This window comes from Globicephala melas, chromosome 6 (assembly GCF_963455315.2).
Source record: "Globicephala melas chromosome 6, mGloMel1.2, whole genome shotgun sequence".
In the NCBI taxonomy this organism is placed as follows: Eukaryota; Metazoa; Chordata; class Mammalia; order Artiodactyla; family Delphinidae; genus Globicephala; species Globicephala melas.
The window spans coordinates 17,786,189-17,806,932 of NC_083319.1; the positions used below are offsets into that span (position 1 = coordinate 17,786,189).

At 45.5% G+C, this 20,744-nt stretch overlaps 1 protein-coding gene across 5 annotated transcripts in view; it reads left to right on the plus strand.

The window, feature by feature from the left end:
* Window positions 1-20,744, plus strand: part of ASTN2 (astrotactin 2) — a 907,765-nt gene that overhangs the window by 554,070 nt on the left and 332,951 nt on the right. The window lies entirely within an intron of this gene.

The window sequence follows — 20,744 nt, forward strand, 5'->3', positions numbered from 1 at the left end:
GTGCATGGTCCATCCTGGCATCTGCTGCCGGTTCTCTTCATCCCCACCACTTGTCATTTGAGGCCATCTGGTTTTAACCATTAGATAGCTTACCCACCCTATTGAGGAAATGAGGAACGTCCAGCAGCTCTTCTACACAACCCTCAGGACATGAGGGTCTGAGGGGAGCTGGCCGAAGCCCTCTTGATCCAGACAGACCATGAAGGCATTTGTAGATGGAAGCTTTCATGGCAGAGCCCTCGACCACATTTACTATCCACTGGACACTATCTGGCAGGTGAGACACAGACCCCCCTTTGCCTTCAGGTCCTTCATACCCACCTGATTTTCTGCAGCCCTCGTCCTTTCCAACCACCCATGTCATTAGCCTGGTGGGAATAGAGACAGGGTCTCTTTAACAAGGTCATCTTGCTTGACTTCCAACATTGCTCTTCCCCCCAGATCAAGTAGTCTTTATGGGTGGGAGGGAAGCCACTTCTCTAAGAGATCACAGATTCTCCCTATTATTACTATTATCATTATTCCTTCCAATTAGACCTCAACTTCTGAAACCCAAAATTAAAAAAAAAAAATTTCCTTCTCTTGCTTGGTGTTCTGATTCTGCTGTGCTAACCTGCTCCTGGGATAATGGGTCCTCAGGCATGCAGCTGCCCAAATTGGGGAGGGTCATAGGATGTGTGGTAGGCAGAATAATGGACCCCCAAGGATGTCCACATTCTACTGCCTAGAACCTGTGAATATGTTACTTTCCATGACAAAGGAGAATTCAATTCACATGTGGATTTAGATGCTAATAAGCTGAATTTTGAAGAGAAAGATTATCTTGAGTTATCAGGATGAGCCCAACGCAACCAAAGTCCTTAAATATGAAAGAGGGAGGCAGCAGAGTCATTCAGAGCTCTGCCGCATTGCTGGCTTTGAAGACGGAGGAAGGGGGTTATAAGTTAAGGAAAGTCTATAAAAGTTGGATGAGGCAAGGAAATGGATTCCCTCCCCCCCAACTAGAGCCTCTAGAAAAGGGATGTAGCCTTGTTGAGACCTTGAATTTAGCACACTAGGCTTTTTTTCTACTTCTAACCTGTAGCACTGCAAGATAAATTTGTGTTTCTTAAACTGCCACGTTCATGGTAATTTGTTACAAGAACAGTAGAACACTAATGCAGGTGAGCAATAATATGGGAAGGGAGGTTGATCCTGGAGATAATATATAAAAAATTATCCTGTTATTTTGATTTTTAATTATTTACAGGGAGACCCTCACCTCTTGACCAGGGATAGAGAAAGTAAAAGTGAATGAAGTATCAAAAGAGAGAGGGAGGGAGTCTTGTGTTCCCCTTCAGTGTGTTAAAGGGTAAAAAAAAAAAGTTATCTATTAGAGATGGTCTAAATGTGACAAACATAATGATGTCAGCAACGCACAGCTTGAAAAGTCAGCTATGGTTCCATTTATTCTGTGTGGCCGTATAAACATTGCAAAATTCTAATCAAGATAGAGGGCAAAACCAAAGAAAACCGTAAGCACTTAATCATGATGATACCCTGTAGAGGATGTGCCCATCGTCTCTGAGTAGCTGCTGCCCCTGAAGCATTTCACTGCCACTGTTCCCTTGTGTTATCCTGGTTTTCCCAGCTCCAGAAGGAAACTTTTATTGGACTCAACCCCAGACAATCTGGTGATCAAAACGTATCCTCCTTAGCCCCTTTAGAAATGTCAATTCACAGCGCACCATCAGTGTTCCAGTTTTCTGTTACTGTGTAATAAACCTGATTTGCGGCAACAGGGATGGACCTAGAAACTATCATGCTGAGTGAAGTAGGTCAGACAGAGAAAGACAAATATCATATGGTATTATTTATATGTGGAATCTAAAGAAATGATACAAATGAACTTATTTACAAAACAGAAACAGACTCACAGACTTAGAAAACAAATTTATGGTTACCAGAGGGGAAAGGTGGGGCAGGGGAGGGATAAATTAAGAGTTTGGGATTCACATATACACACCACTATATATAAAATAGATGATCAACAAGGATCTACTGTATAACACAGGGAACTCTACTCAATATTCTGTAATAAACTAAATGGGAAAAAAATCATATATATGTCATATATATCATATATATGACATATATATCATATATATGTCATATATATGTCTCATATATGTCATATATATGGATATCACTTTGCTGTACACCTGAAAATCACACACTGTAAATCAAATATACTCTGATATAACATAAAAATTAAAAAGAGAAGTTCTATTGAACAGTGGTTATCTAGAACACAGTTTATAGTTCTCATTTTTAAAAAATATGGCTGTATGAAGATCATACCTGATTTTTAGAGAATGTTAGTAATTTGAAAAATTAATTACATTAAGAAAAGGATGAGTTAAAAAAAAAAAAAAAACTCTGGCTTAAAACAACTAGTTTGTTTTGCTCACAGTGTTGTGGGTCAGGAATATGCAAAGGGCTCCGCTGGGTGATTTGTCTCTGGTCCGTGGCAGGTAGTTTATCTGTAGCTGGAGGATTTGCTTTCCAGAGTATCCCTTCACTTACATGCCTGGTTCTGGGGCTGGTGTGGCTTACACTTGATCCTGGCTCTGTTAGACCTCAGCTGGGTCCATCTCTAGAGCACTTGCCCATGGTGTCTCCATTTGGCTTGGACTTCTCACGCCGTGGAGGCTGGATTTGCAACGGAAATATCCCAAGATCAAGTGCTCCAAGAGCCTAGGCAGAAGCTGTACATCTTCTTAGCACCTAGCCTCAGAAGTTCCAGGACATCATTTCTACCACCATCTATTGGTCAAACAGGTCATTGATTTCAGCTCAGATTCAAGGGAGATGAACTGGACTTCACTTGTCAATGAGAGGAGTAGCCATCTTTAATCTACCCATTTTCCTGCAGCTTGGACTCACAGACCAGGAAGGGACCCTGGAGATCTTCTAACCAAGCCAGCACCTCTCCCACTACACAGACAGGAAAGCAAATGGCTAGAAAGATGCAGGAGTCGCTCAAGTTCATGTAGGGAAGCAGTAATAGAATCAAGATTTGATCACAAAACTCCTTCCATGCAGTTGTACCTTCCTAGGTCATGGTCTTTTAGCATCATCGTTGCCACTGTAGCAGTCTGAATATTGACTTGGCAACACTGTATCCAGCACTGTGAATGTAACAGAGGATACAAGAACAACAGCCCTGCCTTGTTTTATAAGCTAGTTCAGAAGGCAAGATGGACTTCGGCAGGGCTGCAGCGTGACCTTCACGCTGCAGCATGACCTTCACGTGAACAGGTCACTTTGTATCTCTGCACAAGAATATCCATCAGGGCTGATATGAGCACCAGAGGGAAGGGAGGCGATGTGGGAGAGAACCAACACTCATTGAGCACCTACTGTGTGCCATTTCACTTATGTTCATGGCAGTTCAGTGCTTATAACCACCCCCTAGATGGGTATTATTGTATCCATTTTACAAAAGAGAAAAACTAGTGCTATAAGAGCAACTATCCTCACAGTGACTGTGTGCCAGACATGATTCTAAGTGATTTGCTTATTTTAACCAATTTAATTCTCACAGTCATCCTATGAGCTAGGTTTTATGATTATCTCCACTTTACACATGAGAAAAATGAAACTGTCTGGTTGGGAACGGGAGTATGGGGAAGAGCACAAAGGAGTGTGGGAAAAAAAGGCAGTGCTAGGAGCCTTCATAGAAATTTAGGACTGAAAGAGGTACAGAGATTTATACACTTGCTGGACCCTATAGAGTGATGGTGTCTTTTAGGAGGTGTGTCTAATGTCAGTTTCCAGCCCTGCCTCTGAATTCCAGACCAATCCCACTCTACCCCACCCCCTGCAAGTCACCCAACCACATTCCCACTTCCTCTTCGCCCTCTTTTTTTTTTTTTTCCCCACTTTGACCTAAAAAGCCTTCTGGCCTCCCAGGTATTAGGAAGGACCAGAAGACCCCTGATTGCCCTTGAAATGCTGAGAGGCAACAAAAAAAATGCTGCCTTTTAAAAAGCCAAGATGAGTAAAGTTACAAATTTTCATTTAGTACAGGCCAGGCCCCTCTTTGGCACCACCAGGTAAGCAAAGACTGACATGTGTTTCAGTTAGGGAGAGGGAGGCTGCTTCTTTCCATTCCTCATGTTTTCCCCTTTCAGTGACTCAACTGGACTGTAATGAGAGGAAACAAAACTCAAGAAGAGCAGGGAGCACAAATGATGGGAATCAGAAGAGTGAGAAATCACTCTGAAACACAGCCCAGGCCCTGCTGACTGGGAAGCCCACCCCAGGGTGCCTAGCTTCCTGCCCTTCTGTACGGGCAGAGCAGGGCTGAGCCTTGGTGGGGTCTGGGCCCTGCCAAGTGGGTCTTCCTCCCCAGAAATGGACTCTCTGTCCCTGCAGGTCAGCGACAAGGGGGTGTGATGGATTCATGGTACAAGCAGGATAGGTTTTGCCAGGGTCCAAAATAGGAGGAATGACACTTGTCACATTTTTCTTATTAAACGTCTTCATAAACATGCAGTCAAGAGGCAAAGCATCTTTATGCAGACTCCTTCAGAGATGCTTGGTCTGGGAAGCAGGATTTAAAGGGTGAAGCATTTTTTTGTGGTACGCGGGCCTCTCACTGTTGTGGCCTCTCCCGCTGCGGAGCACAGGCTCTGGACGCGCAGGCCCAGCGGCCATGGCTCACGGGCCCAGACACTCCGCGGCAATGTGGGATCTTCCCGGACCTGGGCACGAACCCGCATCCCCTGCATCGGCAGACGGACTCTCAACCACTGCACCACCAGGGAAGCCCTGAAGCATCTTTTATATGGTATCCTCATCAAAGTGCCTTCTGCTCAAACAGGTCCATAGACAGATAATTGTCTTTTCTTTTTTTTGTTTGACAAATCATTTTATTATTGCTTGTCTCAACAATATACACTGCCCAGAAAGTACCACATGCGTATATGGTGTGGTGCGTGTAAAGAACCTCTTCTTTAATGGCTTCAAGGAGATACTTGCCTTTTTTTAATCAGTTTTATTAGTTATCTGTTTTATACGTATTAGTGTATACATGTCAATCCCACTCTCCCAATTCATCCCACCACCACCGTCTCCCACCGCTTTCCCCCCTTTGTGTCCATACGTTTGTTCTCTACATCTGTGTCTCTATTTCTCCCTTGCAAACTGGTTCATCTGTAACATTTTTCTAGATTCCACATATATTTATTAATATATGATATTTGTTTTTCTCTTTCTGACTTACTTCACTCTGCATGACAGTCTCTAGGTCCATCCACATCTCTACAAATGACCCAATTTCGTTCCTTTTTATGGCTGAGTAATATTCTGTTGTGTATATATACCACATCTTCTTTATCCAGACAGAGAATTTTCTACATGCACCTCTATCAGTAATACTAGTACCGATGGCATTAATTAATAAGGAAATCATTGCTATCAAATATATCAATGATAGTCTCACTGACGGAGATGCCTCTAGAGAGTGTCTGAGTGCTGATTACAGACCAGGCCCTGGGATAAGTGCTTAAAATGCATCATCACAGTGAATCCTCATAGCTGCCTGATGAGATGGGCATGATTACTACTCCTGTCTTGTCCGTGGGAAAAGGGATTCAGAAAGCATGAGAAATTTGACCAGAGCATAAATTCAAACCCAGGTCTATCTAAATCCAGAGCTACTCTCTTACCTCATCAGATGCCATTTCCAGAGGCTGAGGATAGTTCCCCAAGGATAAAGCAAATGTCCCCATGTCAGGGAGCACACAAGGAGGGGACACTTCCTTCTCCCCACGCTCCATCAATGTCCAGGGTTCCTTCTTCCTCGTATGTATCCAGGAGATCTGGAGGAAGAATAAGGGAGTGAGTATTGGAAAAAGGGAGAGGCAGTGAAGGAAGTTTCCAAAGAAGGAAATTGGAGCCATGCCTCTTGACTCAGTGCCTGTACACAAGGCTCAGACTTTGGGAGGTGAAAAGGAAGGGTGTTCTCTTTCAGTTGGGAGCTGTGCCTTTGCATCTTTTCTCTGTGAACTTCAGATAAAGCCCTCCTCCCTTCTGCGTATGGGGGTGAGGGGGATGCGGTTTGGGGTTTCCAAGATTATAATGTGTGGCATTCTCTTAAAGCCTGTGCACCCTTTTATGACATTAAACATTATTCCTCCTATGACATTTGAAGCTGTCTCTATTTTTTCCCCCTCATTTTATTTATTTGGGACCCAGATTTGCTGGGTCTGATGGTATTTCTGGTAAGCTGCTTTTATTGTGTGGAAGTCATTATCTGTTAAAGTCAAGGAACAGCCCCCGCCCTTCCAAGGTGATGGGTTTTACCCTTTGCTTCCCAGAAGGATGGTATGGAGGAAAAGAGCCCCAAATTGGAGGCAGGGGATAGAAGCTTCAGTCCTGGTTCTGCTACCTGTTGGCTGCAAGCTGGAATAAATCCCTTCAGGAAGGCGGTGGCCATCTGTGTGGACCGCATGCTGGACCCAGAGAGGAAGCTTGGGACCAGCCTGGGGAGGGCCTGAGGAATTGCTAAGGGCCCTGAAATCTCATGACATATGTTCCCAGAGAGCAGTGATTCTAGCATTGGAAAGATCTGAGGGCAGGGACAGACAGCATGGGGTGGAGGCCAGGGCTTAACTCATTGGCTGGTGGGGAAAACAAACACAGAGAGAGGGATGGTTGCGGGGAGGGGAGGGGGGACATCTCTATCCCTTTGCTTCCCTTTTGTAAGCATCTCTGGAGTCATCATTGAGATTTTAATTGTGTTTCATGCACCTGCATCAAACACCTTTTCACCTTAGGAAGGTACCACGAGAGAGAATGTATTTCCTCCTACCATCACCTCTGCCTTCAGGAGGTCACAGTTTCTGGCATCAGAGAAACCTGGGCCCAAAACTCGCTCTGTCACTCACTAGCCGTGTGACCTTGGGACAGATTACTTAAGGCCTCTGAGTCTTGGGTTCCTGTTGAGTAAAATGGGATAATAATACCTGGCAAAGCTGCTATGAAGACTCACTGAGATAATGCATACACAGTGGGCCAGCACCTGGCTCTAAGTAGGCATGAAGCATCATCACTTATTATTATTATCTGATGTCTCACGTAGGGATGATGAGGATGGTGGTGGCAGTGATGATGAGAGCTCAAATTGTCTGAGTGCTCGCTATGTCCAGAGCCCCTGACATGGTCTCCTTCTTGTCCCTTTCCTTATAGGTGGGAAAACTGAGGCAGGGAGAACATAAATGACTCAGGTTCACACAGCTCTTAAATTCTAGAGCAGAGGATTTCAGCCACACATCCTGATGCCAGAACTCTCATCCTTAACCGAGGCAGGTTCTTCATAAACATCATTTGTAGTGGTTGCCTGATTTCTGTGGACAGGAATATTCCATCATTTATTTTTGTCTTATTGTTGGACATTTTGAGTGTTCCAACTTTATTATAAACAATGTGCTCTGAGCATCTTTGGGCAGAAGGCTCCTTCTGTGTTTTATTTTTTTCTAGAAGTCTGTAAGGACGGTTTCAAATTGCATTCTTGCTCCATGATTTTGGTGAAGGTATGGGATGGATTAAAATAAAAAGGAGGAGCTGTCTCTGGTTTTCTAACCTTTTCCTGTTTGGGGTGCTGGTTTTTGTTCTGTATCCAACTCAAGGGTGTTGGGCCGAATGGGCCCTTGAAGAAGGGAGTAATAGAATAAAAGTAATACCTTAGGAAGTAGAGCCTGGTGAATTGTGCAAAAATGCATGTGGAAGAGAATCCCAAAGCAGAGGAATGGTGCAGACAAGAGTAAATGAGGCAGCAGGGCTGTCATCTCGTTGAGGACATGAGGGGGCTCAGAGGCAGTGACTGCAAAGTTCTTAGTGGCCATGCTGAGTGCTTGTGAGGAAGGATTCCATAGCTGTTGGAATGCTGATAATTAGACAGCTTTTTCTTAGCTCTGAAATAATTGTGTTTGTCTTAATTATAGTAATAGAATTTTGGCATTTATAAGGTATTTTACCCCATCCAGTTTTCAATCTTCTTTTTATTTTTTTTTAGTTTTCTTTTAAGTAACTCATGCTTATTGTAAAATCAAATAAAACCAATTCAAACACTGATGAAATGTATAAAGAAAAAAAAACAAAACAAGGTCCTCTTTATCACTTACTTTAGAGATAACTGTGCCACACTTTGGGCTATATATATATATCTTCCTATACATTTTCCCCCATGCATATGCAAAAATAAATAAGAATTTATACGTGTAAGTTTTTAAATGGAAGTGTAAAAAGTATACAGTCGTGTCCTTTTGGGGTAACTTTATATGTCAGAACTGCATGTATTTACATATGCTTTTCAAAGAGCATTTCCCTTTCTTCTTTTTAAACTGGCTCCCTAACTTGATCTTAACCGTACGTAAACCCTTTTCCTTATGTCAAAAATTAATATGAGCAGGCTTCCCTGGTGGCGCAGTGGTTGAGAGTCTGCCTGCCGATGCAGGGGACACGGGTTTGTGCCCCGGTCCAGGAAGATCCCGCATGCCGCGGAGCAGCTGGGCCCGTGAGCCATGGCCGCTGAGCCTGCGCATCCGGAACCTGTGCTCCGCAACGGGAGAGGCCACAGCAGTGAGAGGCCTGTGTACCACAAAAAAAAAAAAAAAAAAAAAAAATGAGCAAACTGAGGCCAGAAAACATAAGAGCAATGCTTGTCTTGAACCCAGGTGTCCTGAATTCCAATCTAGAACCCTCTCCCTTCCACACATGTAGTATCCTTCTTTTATTTTTTATCATCATTCTTTTATCTTGTATCATGGGTCTTGGGATAAGTGGATGAGAAATGATGTCATCATCATTATTGTTGTCAATTTGAAAAGTTATCTTTGTTTTCCTGTATTCTCCAGCTTCTTCCTGAACCCTGCCTTCATAAGTCTTCCCCCACCAGCCCAGATACTCTTAGAGACCATAAAAGTTGTCCAGGGATGGCAAACTGTTTGGAGCACAGGAAAAAGAATAACTGGACTCCTGCCACCAGCCACGATCATGAAAACTTTTAGTCTTGAGAGAGCAAACAGTGAGAATGTTTCATAAAACAATCATTAACCTTTCTACTCACTGAGAAAATAGCACCCGGATAGAGTTATATATGTTTCTTGGGAAGTGGGCTAGTTAATCAGAATTCCAGTCCAGAGGAAAGAGCAGACTTGGCTGTGATACAGACTCGGGTTCAAATCACATCCCTTTCACTGGGAAGTTGGGTGACTTTGGGCAAATTGCCGAATGTATCTGAGCCTTTGTTATCTTGTCTGTCCGTAAACTAGGAATGGCCCTTGTGCCTTATAATGTTGTTGGCTGAGCCCAGTTTGAATAGCTGGGTACCAGCCAGACACAGTGATGTAACCTCACTTGCCAGGGCCAGTACCAATTGGATAGAGAGGAGCTTGGTGAGCTAGGGACCTGGGATCCTCTTCTGGCTTCCACTGAGTGAAGAACTTTTTTTCAACATCGTTGAAAGGAAAGGTGATTTCAGGAGCCCACTATCCTGGGGATGGTATAGACCTAGGTTGTAACATGATCCTCTGTCTCAACTTGGCTCTACTTACTGTGCGTTCTTAGCTAAACCCCTTATGCTTTCTACAAACTCAGAGACTTTAACCTGATTCTCTCTGGGGCTCTTTCCTTCCCTGCAACGGTCTGTAAATCAAAGCTGTGCTTGCGTCCCTAGAGGAAACAACCCAAAGATCAGCCTATGCAACAGCCACTGGGACTGGTACCCTTCCCCACCCTCCCTTGGAGAGTTGTTCTTCTGTACACAGTAAACCTTAGGGAGAAGATGGGGTCCTCCACAGGGTGGAATTTCAGGCAGGAGTGTTGTAACCAACCTCCATGATTCTGTTGTTGCCTCGTTTAGATAATGAGGCATCTCAATTAAAAACTTATTTGTTTCAATTATAAAATTATTATATGCACATATTAAGAATGTTTAGAATACAGAGGGAGGAAAATGAAGAAAAATATCACCCATAGTTATACCACCTCCAATAATCACCATTAACATTTCAATATTGCCTTTTAGTAGCTTTTCTACATGATAGAAATTTTAGCATAATAGAAAGTTTTGCATAACAGAAAATTTTGCATAATATAATTTAGCAATTTTATTATGAAATATAATAGAAATGTGGAAAAATGGGTAGAACATTCCATGCCGTTTCATCAGTAGTAATTAAGTAATACCCATCTACCCATCACCCAGGTCAAGAATTAGAATGTCGCCTGCATTCCACAAGCCCTCCCCTAACACACCCACTGTTTCTCTATTTCCCGTTTTAGCTCCTCTTCCCCTCCAGACCTTCATGCTAATCAGGCCCTTTATATTTTCTTTATAGTTTTCACACCTGTGTATACATAGAACAATTTATTTTATTCTTCTTCTTCTGATTGTTGGTGGTGGATGACCTAGCATCCAACACACCTCATTAAGCTAGGTAAATCTGATCTTCTTCTTTGGTTGAGGCCAGAATTGGCTATCAGCTGGTTCACAGTTGTATTCAAACTTGAGCTGCATTTACAATGTAACCTCCAAGTACCTACTATATGTAGGACACTCCGTTAGGCTCCAAAGTTACAGCAATGAACTGTGTCTTGGCAGCAAAAAGCTCACCATCTGTTTACCTGGCTAAAAATCGATGCTCTGGTCCTACCATCATGAATCACACGTGGATGCTTCCTTACGGCCCAAACACGCAATATACGTTCTCCTAATGATTCCCTCTACTGTAGACTCTGGCCTAGGCTGTTGCTTCCTGTCCTTTGAATCTTTGGCACCCATATGAACATATTAGTTTTCTTTTTTCCAGCTGGTCCGAAACCTTGCAGGCTTTTCCTGGGGCATACTTTAAAATGTTACATCCTGGGTTCATCCTGGGTGAGAGGAAAAGATTTTAGGCAGGGGATGGGGTTAGAGAGAGAAAAAGAACAAATGTCTCTGAAGCTGCTTGTAAGTGTAACTCTAGATCTTGGAATCCTCACAGCACCCCAGCCAAATGCTAGCACCATCCCCATGCTGAGAGTGTGGAAGCCAGCTCAGGAAAAGAGGTGGCGTACGCAGGGTCCCTCAGATGGGCATGGGTGGCATTGGGATCAGAACCTGAATCTGAGGGGCTCTGGTAACCTTGATGGAAAAGTTGAGAGCACTGGTGGGCGGATGGGCTTCCTGGAGCACAGATCCGTGTTGCCGTAGTTGATGACATTGGACAACGAAATGTCAGTGTTCTCACCTGCACAGCTCTGCACTACAACGTGGAATGAGGGGATAGTTCAGTGGGATTGGACTGGTGTGTGCTTAGCCCAGGGTCTGGGTGATATTTAGTACTCAGTAAATAGTAGCTAGAGGAGAGTCAGACAGACCACTGGGGAGGTTGTGAAGTTAAAGTCGTGAAGGATGCTGCCGTGGGGCTGGATGCTTGGTGCCCTGCTGTGGGTGGCAGGGATGTGAGAGCATCAGAGCTGACGCTTAGTTCTCAGCGCTTGTAAATTCCCATCCGCCCACCTCCATTCCCGACACGTTGGATTGGGGAACCTCAGGGTCCAACATATATGACATCTGTCTCCATTCTGGGGTGGATTTTTTCCCTCCTTTCTCTTTTTGCTCTCTGCGACACACACAAAAAAATAAAATATGCAAACTGCCCAAAATTACACTCAACATACGCTGAAAAAATATATACCCACAGAAGCATATGTTCAATGGCTGCTACTCCCTGCGTTTCAAAGCCAACTAGCTTATAAAATCATTCCTCACGCAGAGTCCGGGTGATCAATGAGGAGGTGCAGTGTGAGGACGCAGCCTTTAGCTGCAAATTGAGTTTTTAGTTACAAAGGATGGGGAAGGAAAACCAGCCAGTGAAACCCAGCAGGTACTGAAAAGTCCGCATGTCCAGCCTGTCCTATCAAGGACCTGGCTGTGGCCCTGGGGTGTCTTGCTCTTGACGAGGCATAGGGGTGGATAAGAGGGGATTCTTTGGAGTCAAGCTGTGTGGGTTTAAATCCTGACTCTGCCACTTACCGTGTAGTATTGGGACAGGTTGCCTTAAACCTCTTTGTTTTAGTCTCCCAGTATCGAAAAAGGGGTTATGTAATAGTACCTACCTTTCATGGTCATTGTATGAAGAAGTACAACCAAAGGGTTAAAGAACAGACCCTGGTGCTAGATTTTCTGTCTCTACCACCCACTTACTGGCGATGTGACCTTGGACAAGTTAACGAACCTCACTGTGCCTCATTTTCCCTATCTAAGTGTGCATGATAATAGCTTCCACCACCGAGGAAGAGATGAGTTAATGCATGTTCACGGCTTAAAATGGGACCTGGCTCCATCCTAAGTGCTCAGATCATGTCCAAGGCCATTTCCCTCAAGTGCCCCCTTGTACACAGGTCTGAAGCAGGCATACCTTGTCAAAATGCCCTTTTGCTCTGTGCCACTCACAGAGGAAAGAGGACAGGAGGCTTCTGAAAACTAAAAGAAATCCAAGCATCTATAGTGTAAACCTGGAAAAAGCCATCTCTCTTCTCCAAGCCTGTTTCCCATTTGTGAGTGGTGAAAATAATAGTACATCCTTTTCTGAGTGGTGGTGGAGATTGGATAAGATACTCTACCCTAGCAATGTGTCTGGCATGTGGGGAGAGCATCATCAATGTCCATTTCCCTCCCTGTGCCCTGAAACCACAAAGTGCCTAAACCCAGGTGTCAGTGATGACAGCCCCGACCTTGACAAGAGGGGCTTCTTCACAGGTGGGAGGGGGGCGTCTCGCTGTCAGCCCAGCAGGCGCAGCGTTGGGATGGTACAGACCTGAGCTCAGCGTATGAGCCTCCGCTCCACCCCACACCCGCTCACCGTGTGACCTTGGCAAGTCCTCGGACATCTCACACCTCAGGGTCCTCTCCTTCCAACCGGGATCTGAGTCTCTATCTCGCAGCCCCATGAAGTTAAAACAATATAATGAATGGAAAAGTACTTTAGAAACCTTAACGCACATGTGAAAGGCAGCATAGCGTGACTTGGTATCTCAGCTCTGCCACTTACTTGCCCTGTGGCCTTGGGACAAGTGACAAAAGTTGTCTGTGCCTCGGTTTCCTTCTCTGAAAAATAAGGAGAGTCGTGTACCTGCACCATCGGGCTGGGGTTAAGAGTAAGAATTAATATTCATAACACATTGAGAACAGTGCCTGGCACCGGTAAGCACTATTAAGTGTTAGCTATTATTATTATTAATGAGCTATACAAAGGCTATTTATTATCATCACTAGACAGTTACTGAATAGACATTCGTCAGGACTCCTGGCGGATTGTCTTGGGAGAGTGTTCCCTGGACTCCCTTCTGTGAGCTCTCGGTACTTCTCTGTACCATATAGAAAACCTCAAGGACTGTAAGAATGTGGGCACTTATTTCTCTCCCCATGCCCCCCACCCCGCCCTTTGGAATAGATGCTCCTTGAGAGCTGGGGCTAAGGTTTTGTAGATGTGATGGCCTGGAGGACAGCAGGCTTTGAATAAGCATTTGCTGGACTGAACACCCAGTCCACGCAGGGCCCTGGGGGGCTACAGAGTTGCAGAAGTCTTGGTGACTCCCGCCGGAAGGATGCCCAGGCTGTAGGAGTGAGCTGCAAGCTATGTTCTCAAGCTGCTCCCTCTAGAATAACCTTCTCCATGGTTCCCCAGCTCAGGTGCCACTGACTATCAGAACCTATCACCTGACCTTCCTGGGAATCCCTGTCAGCCACTTGCAGAGAACCATAGGATGTCCAAGCTGGAAGGGCCCTTGGAGACCAGCGGCCAGCTTTCTCACTGCATAGATGGGAGGACTGAGGGCCAGAGAAGGCAAGTGCCCAAAGCAGGGACCATAACCTGTGTCTTCTAACTCCCTGGGCTCCTCTGATGGGAAAGGCAGGCGACCATAAATTCATACAGCCAGCCTTGATCAGCACGTTGTGAGCAAACCCAGGCATGCATTCCGCCACTCCCGGCATTCCGCGTTTCATTGCGCTTTGCTCTATCGCGCTTCGCAGATGCTGCAGTTTTTATGAACTGAAGTGTCGTGGCCCCGCTGCATTGTCAGATGATGGTTAGCATGTTTTAGCAATGAAGTATTTTTAAATTAAAGTATGTACATTGTTTTTTAGACATAATGCCATGGCACACTTAATAGACTACAGTATAGTGTAAGCATAACTTTTATATGCGCTGGAAAACCAAAAAGTTCATCTGGCTCATGTTAGCGGGATATTCACTTTACTGCATTGTTCTGGAACCGAAGCCGCAGTGTCTCTGGGGTCTGCTTGTATTGCTATTTCAGAACTGTTCTTTTTTTTTTTTTTAATTTTGTTGAAGTGTAGCTGATTTACAATGTGTTAATTTCTGCTGTACAGCAAAGTGACTCAGTTATACATCTATATATATATTCCTTTTCATATTGTTTTCCATTCTGGTTTATCACAGGATATTGAATATAGTTCCCTGCATTTCAGTACTATTCTTGAGCAAAAACCGAGCATAAGCCTCTCAGGGTTTACCCACTTCCTCTGCTGGTCTGGATGCTTCTTTGTGTCTCCACAGGACGGGGGTGGTGTGGTGAGTGGAGAGAGCGTGGGGTTAGAGTCAGACACACCTGTGTTTGCACCCCAGCTGTACTCCTGGAAAGCTGAGTGACCTGGGAAAAGCACTTGTGGTCCTAAAACCTGTTTCCTCTTCTGCAAAATTAGGCTAAATGACAGCAGGCTCATAGGGTTGCCGGCTTCAGCAAAGTAGACTAGTGAAGATACCTCGTGTCGTGCCTGGCCTGCAGTAGGTGCTCAGAGCCTTTGAATTTCCTTTCTCGTGTCTTCAGTAGGAGTGTGTTGAACCTGCACAGATGGCTGGCATGTGGGGAGAATGGCCTGTTGGCATTTCACTGGAACTCAAGCTAAAATGCAACAACATAACCAGACATTTTATTACATTCCAAAAATATTTACCAAGCATTGAATATTGAGTGAGAATAGTCATAATACCTAAACTTTTATAACAGTGGACATTTTACCCCGTACCAGGCACTAGGTAACAGACATTAAATGTCTAACTTTTTATTTCCCCCACAGGCATTCTATTGAGTAGATATAATTAGGCTCACTTCACACTGAGAATATTGAGAGTCCAAGTGTTAATGAAGTGACTGATATTACACAGCTAGTTAAATGGCAACACCAGGTGGGGTTCCTGCCTGACCCCAGAGTGCACACGGGGTGTCTTCCTCCCCTGTGCTGGGCACTGGGGCGGTGCTGACAGGCGGAAGCTGTGTGTGTTACATTCTCTGCCCTGAAATAGCACGTAGGCTCAGAGGGAGACAGTCTGTGAACCAGCAACCATCCCACCTGGCAGTACGCAGTTTGTACCAGAAGAATAATTAATGTGGGAGAGAAGGAAAAATGATTCTTGCTGACTCCAGGCATCAAAAGGAAGTCAGAACCTCTACACAGGGACGTCTCATGGCACCAGGCGTTCCTAGCAACACCTAGGAGGCCGCTGTTTATTATCAGGTCCATTGTAAAATGGGGAAACCAAGATCAGAAAGGTGTGGTGACTTGCCCGAAGTCACACAGCTAGGAAGTAGCAGCGTCTGGACTAGACTTCCTTTCTTTCTGTCTCCTCGGCATCCTTCTGCTTCTTGAGCTCATGAAGGGATCCACAGAGGGGGGCTGTGTGAGCTGTAACTTAGAGGATACATACGGTTCTTTAGAAAGAGGAGGGCAGGCCCGGAGGAGGGCAGAGCACGGACAGAGGTACTGAGGTCGGACCCTGCCTACAACAGGCAGCGTTGGGCATTGGCCCAGGTGGTTTCCAGATGCGGGTGGAAGGACAGATGAGGCAGGGTGGTGCTTTGGGCAGTGTGCCTGGGAGCTTTCCTCGGGACTGAGGCAGGCGGGCTCTGCCTTCTCCACTCGGGTCCGAGGCCCTCTGGTGGTGCCGGCAGCTGCAGACAGACACTACGCAGGGCTATTATTGATCCCTGGAATCCCTTTTTGCATGCCAGCACCCTCCCTCCGTGTCAGCTTTGCAGCCCAGCACAGATTGAGCGGCAGCTGAATTGACATGAGTTGATTAAAACTCCCAGTAATTATGGGCTCTCGACCGGCCCGGTTGTCCAAATCAATGTCAGCAGTAATAGACAGGCCCTGTTGACAGATTGAGGCTGAGCGGGAGGGGGCGGGGGCCGGGCAGCTTTCCCCACTCACTCCCATTCCTGGCGGTGCTCCAGAGGCCTCCTGGGATAAGGAGCAGCGGGCTCACGCAGTCGCTAATCAACGGGGCGGTTCTTAGGAAAGGACTCAGCGCATGGGATGCTCACTAACCTCGCCAGCAAAATGGGTGTATCTCAGAGGCGCCTCTGAGTTTTGTTGTGGGGATTTGTAGAAATAGCATATGGGAAATATGCAGCCCATGAGAGGTGCTCGATAAATAGCCATTTCATTTCCTTCCTTGCTTCCTTCCCTTCCTCTTCCCAGGATTCTGTATCTGATCTGTGCACCCAAGACTATCCTGCCAGCATCCTCTCTGAGTCCCCTCGTTAACTCATCATAGGGACCTTCCCATAAGGTGCTCAGAATCCTTGTGTAGCCCAAGCCAGTCTGAACCGCTTGTGACATCACAGGCAGGCCGCCTCCATGTGGATCAGGGGAAAGAGCACCTCATTGACAATTTAGGGAATCTTCAGTGGTGGGCACAGCCTGCCTCTCCCTTGCTGTGTGACCTTAGGCAAGTCACTTGGCCTCTCTGGGCTTTAGTTTCCTCATCTGAAGAGTGAACAGGATGATATTGGTCCTACCTTAGCGTTGATGGGAAAAGCAAAAGCTGCCTGTGGCGGTGTTCTGCCTCCTCTCCACATGTAATGGGTCTCCTTCCATTGCTTTCAGAATGTATTTCCTATCTGGGGGAAAGTAATGAGCTATCCACAACAGGAGTTACCGCTTTTTGAGCACCTGCCATTGTGGCAGGTCTGGGGCAGGTACCTGATCTAGTTTGGTTCTCTCACAAGCCCAGAGAGGTAGGAGTGACTCTCTCCAGTGGAGAGATGTGGAAACCAAGGCTCAGGGAAGCCAGGGCACACAGCGAGGAAGTGGTTTGGCCGGATTTCACTCGCAGCTGTGGGGATGCTGTGTAGCTGCCAGCGTGCTCAGCCTTTCATTCACGCCTAAGCTCACAGTTGCCGTTGTCTCGTTTAATCTTGACCGTGATCTTATGGGGCAGTGCTACTGTTAGGAAGCAGCGCTCTTCCCAGGAGGTAGTACTATCATTCCGCTTCCACTGGCAATGAGAGAGAAAGCAAATGCTTACGGAGCCCTTGGAGGAGGACAAAGCTTTGCCCGTGGTTAGGCAGGTTTGGAGGCATCCTTGTGATTTCTTAAAGTGCGTTCCCTCAATCAAAGGAAATTCTCCATTTTCTTCTGAAATACTTTAGACCTAGTTCTCCCCTTTTCAAGATCCATGGTGGCTTTGGTACAAAGCCAAGCAGCTCAGAGCTAAAAGACTTCTCCAACTTCCTATTGCCCAATTCCTTCATCTTACAGCAGAGGAAACAGACTCAGAGGGTGGGATGCGCTTGCCTGAAGCCATCCAGCGAGTCAGAGACCGACGCCAGGCAGAACTGGAACTCAGCGCTCTGGAGAGCCTTTCCCATGCATCTATAGAGGGCTGGCTAGGATCTCGCTTCTTATCTCCAGCATCCCATCTGCCTCCCGCTTCCACTTTGAGGACAGGCTCAGAGAAGCCTCGCGATGAGCTCAAGGTGACAGCCAGTACGAGGCTGGGTCTAAGCTGGAGCTCTTTCCATTACCCCATGCTGCCTGTCAGGCCCCAGGTTGTAGAGGAGAGTAGAGGTACCACATTCCTGTCTCCCAGGGCCCAGGGAGGGGCAGGGCTCATCCTCCAGCACCACTGGGAAACCCCCCAGGCTTATTCACTACATGAGTCCATCCGGCCCCAGGAAAAGTTACTCTGTTTTGCAAGTTGGTTGTTTTTCCTTCTGCTTAGAACTGCTGGTCCACCTTCTAGACTTGGGGGGTGGGGTGGTAGAACAGTTCATTACAAATTTTGTGCTGGGAGCAATTTGCATTCCATAATTAATGAACATTAAAATGCATAATTACAAACAGAAACAAATGGCTTGGTGCTGATGAAAAGTCAGGCTGGGAAGGAGCCAGAGGCACAGGGGATGGAGGAGGAGGCTGGAGAGAGCAGGGCAGGGCCAGCCTGTGCTGGAAACAGCTGGGAATCCCCCAGTTGCCTCCCCTCCACCTGCTAAGATCCTTAAGGCTTTAAGCCTTAGGGACCCAGGCCCAGGGTCTTCCTGTGGGTTCTCTTCTGAGATGGGGCAGAATGGGGGCTGTGAAACTCTGGAGCCCAGCTGACCTGAGTTAGACCCCAAGCTCTCTCACCTACTTACTATAAAGCCTCAGGCAAAGGAGCAACACTCCAGGGATTGGGGTTATTCTCAGCTGGACCTGCCCCCTTTCTCCTACCCACTCCTCGTCCCCCAGAGCCCACCTCCCAAGGCTCCTTGTGTGAGCTCTAAGAAAGTACTTGGAGATAACTGAATTCACTTACTTCAGTAATCTCTTCAAAGTAGCAAGTCAAATCACTTATTCCTCTGCCAACAACCCTCCAGTGCCTTCCAGTTATACTTGAATAAGCTTGAGACGCCTTCTCATGACAGAAGCCCGGGGTCAGTACCTTTTTTTGTATAAAGGACCACATAGTAAAGATTTTAGGCTTTGCAAGTCACACGTGGTCCTTTTCTGTGTGTGTCTCATATTCTTCTTTAAAAATCAAACAAAACAAACAAACAAAACAACTTTAAAAATGTAAAGAGACATTTTTAGCTCTGGGGCTGTGCAAAAATAGGCTGTTGGGGGGAGTGGAGTTCTTTTCTCTGTTCCACTAAAAACAACTAAAAACTCTGCAGGTTATATATAAAACAAACTGTGAGAAGTGGAGGGAAGAGAAGGCGGCAGACCAGTTAGGGGTTTTGAGACACGAGGAAGGACATGGTGGTCATTCCCTGGGTTTTATATTTTTGCCTCATAGGTCCCAAACTTGGAGCTCAAGGAGACAGCAGCTCAGAAAGGCTGATAGATAAAGACACAAACAAGCGAACAAAAAGAAAAAAAAAAAAAAAAAGCCTGCTTTCTTAAGGCAAAGTATCAGGAAAAGGGCAGCTGACCAAGATAGAAAATTTTAGGTGCTAACCTAACCATTCTATTCAGGCCAAACATCACAGAAAATTATAATACTAACAAGGATAACAACATGCCTCCTCCCCCACCCATGCTAATAAAGGCCAAGGAGGGAACTAGATGCCATCCTTTGCAGGCTGTACTGAGACCATCTGCCAACCCAGTTTCCCCCTCCCTGCTGGGGTGGTGTCAGACAAGGTCAAGTAAGGAGCCAGGACTTTAATCCCCACTGAGAGGTAATGAGCAACCCTCCTACCCCCATCCAAGGTCCATCCAGTGTCAGTGGAGACTAAATAAAGAGCCTGGACTTCACCCCAACCTTCAGTAATAGGGTACTCTTCCCCTCCCTGCTGAGGTATTGCCAGAGGAGGCCTAGTAGAAAGTCAGGACCATTGACCATTGATCAGTAGTGATGAAACCAACCCCCACCCCACCCAGATGGTGTCAGTGGGGAACAGTAACTCAGCACACCTAACCATTCCCATCCAGGAAACTATCAGTGGAGTCCTAATAGGGAGTCAGCTTCCCACCAACCCCCAGCAGTAATGAGGACCCTTCCCTCATGGGTATCAGTGGAGGCCAAGTGGGGAAACTGGGATTCTGCCTCCCCCTGACAATAACAAGGTGTGTCTCCCCTTTCACCTGCTGGAGCAGTGTCAGGAAAAGCCAGATTTAAAAATATATATTTAAGATTCAGAATTTTAAAAATAATATAACATAATGTCCCAAATATCTAGGTTTCCATTGGGAATCACTTGTCATACCAAGAACCAGGGAGATCTCAAACAGAATGAAAAGAGACAACCAGTAAATGCCGCTACCAAGATAACAGAGATATTAGAATTATCTGACAAATATGTTGGAATAGCCATCATAAAAATGCTTAAGCAAGCAATTATACGCACAAATGGAAAAAAAAATCTCAGCAAAGAAGTAAAAGATATAAAGGAGAATCAAATGGAAATTATGTAACTGAAAAATACAATAATTGATTTACAAAATGCAGTGGATTGACTCACCAGCAGAATGGAGAGGACAAGGAAATAATCAATGAACTGAAAGATAGTACAGTAGAAATTACCCACTCTGAACATCAAGAGAAAATAGATTGGAAAGGAAAATGAACACAGTCTCATGGGCCTGTGGGACTGTGAAAAAAGATCTAACATTTGTGTCATTGGGGGCCCAGAAGAAGAGAAGAAAGAGAGCAGGACTAAAAAAGTACTCAAAGAAATTATGGCTACAAACTTCTAATTTAGCAAAATGACTCATTCTACAGATTCAAAAAGCTGAGCAAACTCAAGGATAAACACAAAGAAATCCACACCAACACATCATAGTCAAATTTCTGAAAATATCTTTAGTTTTTCGAAAGAAAAAATCTTATTAACAAGGAGAGAGGAATGACATCTATAGGGGAAACACAATTTGAATGATGGTGGAATTCTCATAAGAAATCATGGAGGCCAGAAGGAAG